The sequence below is a fragment of the Oryx dammah genome, unplaced genomic scaffold, assembly GCF_014754425.2.
Source record: "Oryx dammah isolate SB20612 unplaced genomic scaffold, SCBI_Odam_1.1 HiC_scaffold_25, whole genome shotgun sequence".
Lineage (NCBI taxonomy): Eukaryota > Metazoa > Chordata > Mammalia > Artiodactyla > Bovidae > Oryx > Oryx dammah.
In genome coordinates this window covers 44704237-44712289 of record NW_024070209.1, presented here as the reverse complement: position 1 = coordinate 44712289, position 8053 = coordinate 44704237, and positions in this window count along the sequence as shown.

Below are 8053 nucleotides of genomic sequence, written 5' to 3'. Positions count from 1 at the left end.
AAATGTAGAGTTTAAGTTACTCTGTCTCTCAATTTAAAATTCTGTGTCTCTCCCTCCCTTTCCCCCACCCTCCCCATTGACTAAAAATTATTTACAACCTAGACTTTACTTTCTTGGGCTCCAAAATCAATGCATATGGTGACAGCAGCCATAAAATTAAAAGACGCTTGCTTCTTGGAAGAAAAGCTGTTACAAAGTTAGTGTATTAAAAAGCAGAGATATCACTTTACTGACAAAGGTCCATATCGTCAAAGCTATGGTTTTTCCAGTAGTCATGTACGGATGTGAGAGTTGGACCATAAAGGAGGCTGAGCACTGAAAAATTGATGCTTTCAAACTGTGGTGTTGGAGAAGACTCTTGAGAGTCCCTTGGACTGCAAGGAGATCAAATTAGTCAATCCTAAAGGAAATCAATCCTGAATATTCATTGGTAGGACTAATGCTGAAGCTGAAGCTCCAATACTTTGGCCACCTGATGCAAAGAGCTGGCTCATTAGAAAAGACCCTGATGCTGGGAAAGATTGAAGGTAGGAGGAAAAGGGAACGACAGAAGACGAGATGGTTGAATGGCATCATTAACTCAATGGACATGAGCTTGAGCAAGCTCCAGAAGATAGTGAAGGACAGGGAAGCCTGGTGTACTGCAGTCCATGGGATCGCAAAGAGTCTGACATGACTGAGTGACTGAACAACAACATGAACAAGCCCAGGTGCAGACCTGCTATGCACCCAAATAGCATGGATTGTTGTTGCTGTTGAGTTGTTCAGTCATGTGTGACTCTTTTTGATCCCATGGACTGTAGCCCACCAGGCTCCTCTGTTCATGGGATTCTCCAGGCCATTTCCTCCTCCAGGTGATCTTCCCAACCCAAGGATCAAACCTGTGTCTCCTGCACTGCAGGCGGATTTTTTTTACCACTGAGCCACCTGGGAAGCCCAATGACAAAGATAACATTTTTCAAATGTGCATTTCCAGCAGCTCCTGCACTAAGCAATAACCACCCTCTGTATTATTATAATTGCCATTGACTGGATTTGACACACTTACATGTCTGCATTGCACAGAAGTCAGCCCATAAATCATGCTGTGTATGACAGGATAGAAAGGAAGTAATGGGTTTGCATTATCTGCTGGGAGGCATTATAGAAAGGAGCTTAATTAGAACCTGGGAGTGATGGGGAGAAGACACATGTATTTGGCTACTTTATTGTTGGACCCAATTTCCTTACCATATGTGGAAGCACACAGGCAAGATGCTTTCAAACTGCCAGAAGCCCCATAATTGACGCACATGTTGGGCCAGGAGGCGAGGACAATGGGGCGTCGGCTGTGCCTTTGTGGGGTGACTGTCAGGTGATTGGTGTAAATCACATTTATGTGCCATCAGAGCTAGAGAGGGTGGGCAGGCCTTCATGCTGTGACCTGACAAGGCAGTATGTGGGGTTGGGAAAATTCAAGGCAAGACTGTTGACACTTGACACTCATCCTCTACCAAAGAAAACAAGATAAAAATGCATTGATCCCTTGTAGAAAGGAATTTGCTTCAATAAAAGAGGAAGAAAGATTAACAGGTATTCATTGTAGAAATACTTTCAGAAATGCAGACTGACGTAAATATGATTTCCCTATAGTACCATCAGCTCCCCAGGCAGTGCAGTGTACAGAATCCACTGGCTATTGCAAGAGATGCGAGTTCGATCCCTGTGTCTGAGTCAGGAAGATCAGAGGAGGAAATGGCAACCCCCTCCAGTATTCTTGCCTGGAAATCCCATGGACAGAGTAGCCTAGTGGGCTACAGTCCATGGGGTCACACACAACTGAGTGAGTGAGCACACACACACGTAGTATCATCAAGGAAAATACACAAATCTTTGTAAGCCTACCATCCACCATTCAGAGTCTTCACCTCCTCCTTCCCATCCTCTGAGACCTCCCAGAAACTTAAAAATGTTATTTTTTCAGTTGACAAAGTAAGTACTTTGACCGAAGACTTACCCTGCGCAGCGGCAATCTAACATTTACTATCACTGATCGAATTACCCAATAAAATGTAAACTCTGGAATGCCAAACTGGAAAGTCCTATAAAAAGTATACCAGATGTCATTTTCTTGTCCTGCCTCCTGAAAGAAGGGGAAGCAAGCATTTTCCTAAGTTGTGCCATGGTTCTTCAGTGTCCTGGGCTGTATTTGCAGGACCTGTGTGTACATACAGGCCCTGGGTGTACATGCATCACCCATAAGCAAACACAGATTTGAGTCTTTACTTAAAAAAAGAACAGTTTGAGGATTTATGAGCTGAAGTTTCAATTAGAAAAATTTATGGCCAAGTATCTGTTTTCTTATAACCATTAGTAATTAAGGACTTTTGTTCTGCAAATGTGTTTGGATTTCAAAAGTCTTATGTTTCATATTGGCAAGCTAGGCTCAGCAAGTCTACTTTGATTGAAAACTAAGTGTTTTAATAGCATATGCTTTTACAATAATAAGAGATTAAGCTTGGAAATGGAGACCAAAAAAAACTCTATCAGTTCAAACATGTATTTATTTGGCTTTCCTTGTTATACATAAGAAATAGTACTGTACTGAGAAGTTCTGTGTACAGGGTGGGTAATACTCCCACGTGAGTGGGTGGAGCTTTTGAGAATTCAATGAGATGACCCAGGGCCCTGGGTCTAGGAGGGTGGGGTTGAGCCAGGAGGCTGTGTTCAGGTCACCCAGGGCTATGTGGGTGGCCAGAGCAGTTGCTTTTTGCCAGAGCATTACAGAATTTTTGGTGGGGAAGGGACCTGATCAGATGAGGCTGGATTCTTTGTGGTGCTGAGAATAGGGTAGAAGGAAGAACAGGGGGACAGTGTTGGGCCCACACTGTAGAGTGGAGCAGGGGAGGTGTGAGTCGGAGAGGCAGCTCCACTGAGGGCTGACTAGACCGCTGAGGGGCAGGGCAGGGCCAGTCACTCCACTGTGTGGGGCCTGGTACCCATCACTAAGGAGGCACCGTTAAAATGGCATCATGTTAGGGGAAGCCACAGTGAATCTCAAGTTCAGTATGATCACGCTGAGAGTCAGAAGTTGGGTGGTGGTTTAGTCACTCAGTCGTGTCTGACTCTGTGTGACCCCATGAACTGTAGCTTGCCAGGCTCCTTTGTCCATGGAACTCTCCAGGCAAGAATACTGGAGTGAGTAGCCATTTCTTTCTCCAGGGGATCTTTCCCACCCAGAGATCAAACCAGGTCTCCTACATTGCAGGCAGATTCTTTACCATCTGAACCACCAGGGAAGCCTATATGTATTTATAATATTGTATATTTATTAATATAACATACAGCATATGTTATATACATATATAAATTGTGTTAGTATGTGGTGACTCAGTATATATATATATATATATATATATATATATACTAACACATAAATAACATGGTTTTTATGGAATAGGTTTTTGAGATAACTTCTGCTGATTTTGAGGCCTTTTTACCCTGTTTGCTTTTTGTGTTTGAAATACAGAGATGTGAAACATTGGTCAAGTTAATTGACATGGAATTGTGGTGATGAGTGTATATCTATGTTCATTTTAACATATTGCTCCTGAGAAGTACATTTTGATTTGCATCTCCTTCCATTTTCAGAAGCTTGACTGCTTGTCTGGGAGCTGGTTTCTCATGTTTTCTTCCCCATCTTCAGTTATGCAGGGATTTTCATCTTGTATTGGCCCTTGGGATGAATGTTGGGTGCTTGCTCTGTGTCTCTTGTCAAGTGGGGTCTGCTTGACAATTAGTAGAGCATGGTGATCTGTTTATGGTCGGTGGTAGGTCGCCTATGCACCAGCTCTAGGGTGGGGAGGAACAGTTCTGTCCTGTGTCTGTCTGTCTCCTCCTCTCTTTCACTGCTTGGCTCACCGAGGCAACTTCTCAGCCTCGTCCTTAGTTTGCTGAAATGTATACCAGAGGTTTCATTTTGTTTTGGTCTGTGTTGTTGCCCAAACTCACAACACTGCTCTTATTGCAGGATGCCAGGGATCAATGATGTTGGAGATTCAGTGTAAGATAGAAGGGAAGAGCACAGGCTCTGGGATCAGACAGCCTGACTCTTCCACTTGTTAATTGCATACCCTGAGCAGGGGCCCCACTCACCTGGCAGAAGCAGCACGTGTGTGCATGGGCGCTGACAGTCCTACAAATACAGGTTTGTGACCTTATCCCAGACATGAGATACTAAAGTAAGCACTGCCTGCTCCTGCAAGACAATAAATCCCTAGATCTCCATGGATTGGCCTAGCAGAGTTTATTTCTCACTCACTAGAAGTTTCAGCGCTAATATGTGATATTTGCTTTTCTTTTTCTGATTTATTTCACTTTGTGTCATAGTTTCTAGGTCTGTTCACATCTCTATAAATGATCCAATTTTACTCCTTTTTATGACTGAGTAATATTCCATTGTGTATATGGATCTTCCTCATCCATTCCTCTGTTGATGGACATTTGTGCTGTTTCCATGTTCTGGCTAATACAAATAGCCTCAATGAACACTGGGACTCAAGTGCCATTTTGATTCATGTTTTTCTCTGGTATATGTCCAGTAGTGGGATTGCTGGGTCATATGGTAGCTCTGTTTTTAGTTTTTTAAGAACACTCCATATTGTTCTCCATAATGGCTGCATCAACTTACGTTCCTACCAACAGTGTAGGAGGGCTCCCTTTTTTCCACAACCTCTTCAACATTTAAGGTTTGTAAATTTTTTGATGATGGTCATTCTGAGTGGTGTAAGGATATTCACCTTGGTGATCATCTTTTTCTAAATTTAAAAATTTTTTATTTTTATTAAAAATATTTTTTTATACTGTAGTCAACAGGCTTCTCTCTTTCTATCATGCATCACTAAGTTCTAAAGTCTTAGAGTTCATCTCTTCACATCTCTAAGTTCATCTACTGCACCTTCAAGATGTGCCCTGGTCCAGTTATAACTCATCTTCATAACTAAAGCCAGAGTCTAGTCAACATTCATAGCTCTTCTGGCTTCCACTGAGCGCCCTGACAGAGAGTGTTTGTACAGCAGCTAGAGGAGATTTTAAAAGACTCTTGGTCCCCTGTTTAAAACCCTTTAGTGATTTTCTGTAACATTCAGATAAAATCCAAGGTTCTCACTTGCAGAATAGCTAAGTTGTCATTGTCCATGTGAACAATGATTGCTGCTGCTATGATGCTACCTAGGAGTTTCGTGGGTGCTTCTTCCCAAGTGGAGTCCTCCTCTTGGAGCTCCTCATAGCCATTCATCCCTACATCTCATTCATATGGGTATTCAAAATGTGAGCTGCTCACATAGCTTTCCTGCAACTTCTGTCTAAAAAACTTGCCCTCAGAGGACCTCTGTGCCCTCATGGATGGAGCTGCTCAGTCCACCAGGCCCCTAGTCTTACCCCAAATCCTGAGTTAGAATAGAACTATGGGGCTTCAGTTAATTTCAGTCTCTCAGTCCTGTCTGAATCTTTGAAACCTCATGGACTGCAGCATACCAGGCTTCTCTGCCCATCACCAACTCCCAGAGCTTGTTCAAACTCATATCCATTGACTTGGTGATGCCGTCCAACAATCTCATCCTCTGTCGTCCCCTTCTCCTCCCGCCTTCAATCTTTCCCAGCATCAGGGTCTTTTCCAATGAGTTAGTTCTTCAAATCAGGTGGCCAATGTATTGGAGCTTCAGCTTCAACATCAGTCCTTCCAATGCATATTCAGCACTGATTTCCTTTAGGATTGATTGATCTGATCTCCTTGCTGTCCAAGGGACTCACAAGAATCTTCAACAACAGAGTTCAAATGATCGATTCTTTGGCACTTAGCTTTCTTTATAGTCCAACTCTCACATCCATACAAGACTACTGGAAAATCTATAGCTTTGACTACCTGGACCTTTGTTGGCAAAGTAATGTCTCTGCTTTTTAATATGCTGTCAAGATTTGTCATAGCTTTACTTCTAAGGAGCAAGCGTCTTTTAATTTCATGGCTGGGTCACCATCCTCAGTGATTTTGGAGCCTAGGAAAATAAACTCTCATTGTATTCATCGTTTCCCATCTATTTGTCATGAAGTGATAGGACTGGATGCCATGAACTCGTTTCTGAATGTTGAGTTTTAAGCCAGCTTTTTCACTCTCCTCTTTCACTTTCATCAAGAGGCTTTTTAGTTCATCTTTGCTTTCTGCCACAAGGGTGGTATCATCTGCATATCTGAGGTTATTGATATTTCTCCCAGCAATCTTGATTCCAGCTTGTGCTTCATCCAGCCTGGCATTTCACATGATATACTCTGCATATAAGTTAAGTAAGCCAGGTGACAATATACAGCTTTGATGTACTCCTTTCCCAATTTGGAACCAGTCCGTTGTTCAATGTTAAGTTCGAACTGTTTCTTCTTGACTTGTATACAAATTTGTTAGGAAGCAGGTAAGGTGGTCTGGCATTCCCATCTCTTGCAGAATGTTCCACAGTTTGTTGTGATCCACACAGTCAAAGGCTTTGGCATAGTCAGTGAAGCAGAAGTATAATTTTTCTGGAATTCTCTTGCTTTTTCTATGATCCAGTGGATGTTGGTAATTTAATCTCTGATTTCTCTGCTTTTTCTAAATCCATCTTGAACATCTGAAAGTTCTTGGTTCATGTACTGTTGAAGCCTAGCTTGGAGAATTTTGAGCATTGCTTTGCTAGTGTGTGAGATGAGGGCCATTGTGCGGTAGTTTGAGCATTCTTTGGCATTGCCTTTCTTTGGGATTGGAATGAAAACGGATCTTTTCCAGTCCTGTGGCCATTAATGAGTTTTCCAAATTTGCTGGCATATTGCGTGCAGCACTTTCACAGCATCATCTTTCAGGATTTGAAATAGCTCAACTGGAATTTCATCTTCTCCACTAGCTTTGTTTGTAGTGATGCTTCGTAAGGCCCACTTGACTTCACACTCCAGGATGTCTGACTCTAGATGAGTGATCACACCATCGTGGTTATTTGGGTCATGAAGAACTTTTTTTGTATAGTTCTTCTATGTATTCTTGCCACCTCTTAATATCTTCTGCCTCTGTTAGGTCCATACCATTTCTGTCCTTTATTGTGCCCATCTTTGCATGAAATGTTCCCTTGGTGTCTCTAATTTTCCTGAAGAGATCTCTAGTCTTTCCCATTCTACTGTTTTCCTCTATTTCTTTGCATTGATCGCTGAGGAAGGCTTTCTTATCTCTTCTTGCTATTCTTTGGAACTCTACGTTCAGATGATTGTATTTTTCCTTTTCTCCTTTGTCTTTAGCTTCTCTTCTTTTCTCAGCTATTTGTAAGGCCTCCTCAGACAACCATTTTGCCTTTTTACATTTCTTTTTCTTGGGGATGGTCTTGATCTTTGCCTCATGTACAGTGTCATGAACCTCTGTCTGTAGTTCTTCAGGCACTCTGTCTATCAGATCTAATCCCTCAAATCTATTTGTCACTTCCACTGTATAAACATAAGGGATTTTATTTAGGTCATACCTGAACGGACTAGTGGTTTTCCCTACTTTCTTCAGTTTAAATCTGAATTTGGCAATAAGGAGTTCATGATCTGAGCCACAGGCAGCCCTGGTCTTGTTTTTGCTGACTGTATAGAGCTTCTCCGTCTCTGGCTGCAAAGAATATAATCAATCTGATTTTGGTGTTGACCATCCAATGATGTCCATGTGTAGCGCCATCTCTTATGTTTTTGGAAGAGGGTGTTTGCTATGACCGGTGTGTTCTCTTGGCAAAACTCTGTTGGCCTTTGCCCTGATTAATTTTGTACTCCGAGGCCAAACTTGCCTTTACTCCAGATGTCTCTTGACTTCCTACTTTTGCACTCCAGTACCCTATGATGAAAAGGACATCTTTTGGGGGTGTTAGTTCTAGAAGGTCTTGTAGGTCTTCATAGAACCATTCAACTTCAGCTTCTTCAGTATTAGTCATTGGGGCATAGACTTGGATTACTGTGATATTGAATTGCCTTGGCAATGAACAGCGATCATGCTGTCATTTTTTAGATTGCATCCGAGTACTGCATTTTG